This window comes from Berghia stephanieae, chromosome 2 (genome assembly GCF_034508935.2).
Source record: "Berghia stephanieae isolate SIO BIC M18660-M18661 chromosome 2, UCSD_Bste_1.3, whole genome shotgun sequence".
Lineage (NCBI taxonomy): Eukaryota > Metazoa > Mollusca > Gastropoda > Nudibranchia > Aeolidiidae > Berghia > Berghia stephanieae.
The window spans coordinates 103,902,382-103,904,053 of NC_088361.1; positions in this window are offsets into that span (position 1 = coordinate 103,902,382).

A 1,672-nucleotide genomic window follows, 5' to 3' on the forward strand; every position below is an offset into this window, starting at 1 on the left:
ATCAGATCTCCGGTAATGTATAAACAGTGAATGGTTTCGTGTCCTTCGTAAAGTTATGGCCTGATACTGACCGAAAAATGACGTCAAAATGCCAGTCTTTTGCCAGCAAAAGAAAACAAATCGTGAGTTGTATTCAATAGTTCAACCAATGAAAATAACTTGTTTCCATGTTTCTCACTAGGCGGTGCAAAAAACAAATAATGACGTCAAACTGCCAGTCCTTTTGGATTTCAGTGTCAGGCTATAACATAAATTCCATGTTCATGTCACTTCAGTGACAAAGTTAGATAAAGTAGATCAAATGTTTTCCTTGTTATTTCCCCTGTGATTCAATTGGATTCAGTAGTCTGATGTCACGCAGCCCGGCAACGGCGGCCATCTTGGTTCTAAACAAAGAAAATCATTACTTTTTATTCTTCATGATGGCTAGAACTTTTCATATGCCTTGTGATCAGAATATGTAAAAGTCAAAACATGATCAAATTTATGTTTTTTTCCCTCTGGATACGCTTTTATGCTCGCCGGAGAAATATTTCATACGGGCGTCCGCCATTGTTCCGATAGTTTAGAGCCAGTGTTACTAAGTTACCATGCGTCATTAGGAAGGAAGTGACGTTACGACTGTTGAATCCTATTAATTTGTTTTTATAATGAAGAGAAATAGAAAGATTGCATAAAATTTAACATATCTTATGAGGGCTATGAAAGACAGGCATACCATCAACTAAGGTCAAAAGAAAATGGGAACTGCATAGTTTGTTCTGTTTTATCGTTATTCATCGTTATTTTATTTCATTTTCTAAAATGTTAATTCTTATTTGAATAGCGGTATTGTCGGAAGCTGGTTTATTCCAAGTAATTCATTATTCATGGAGATGATTGTTCAATGAACCGTATCTTCTAATGTTATTTTCTCATGGCCTTTCTACCAGGGTTGCCAGATTAATTTCAGGCATTCTGCCAAGTGGATAAATTTTTTTTGCCAAATACCACAAAAATCTGCCAAACCGTACTATTTATAGTACCCCCTTTGAAAACTCATCAGTTTCTTTAAACAAAAAATTTTCAAGGCCGAAATCAAACATTTTGTTTTCATTTCCCAAGTTTTAAAAAATCACTAATACATAAAAATTGCCATGGAAAACGTGGAGTAGACCTATACATTCATCCCTAGGCCTCGGAAAATAAAATCTGCTAAATATCTGCCAAACTGCCAAATCGATTTTTCTCTGCCAGACGACTTCAAATTCTGCCAAAAAAAGGACATTTGGCAGAGAATCTGCCAAATTGGCAACCCTGCTTTCTACTAAATGATGGAAATAAGGATATTTTCCAGTGATGCGTGACACGGGTTAGAAACACAGAACGGCCCGTATCACGAACTTGATTTCGTCTCAACAGGAAAACAATTAATTTGTGTCAGCTTTAGTGATATCAGATTTTAAAAAATGACCAACTCGTGTGTATTTTAGGTGCCAGACAAAGCAAGAAAGAAAAATACAACCAAAAAAAAAAAACCATCCCAAAAATTTCGGCGAAGTCCCGGGTTTGAGAATTTTTGCCAAGATGAGAGTCATTTAAATCGATCGATATTTGAAGGCCGAGTTTGTTTTTTTTTTTCTGGCCAAATTTTTAAAATACGTATTTTACCAGAGTAAGGCAGAGCTGTAGC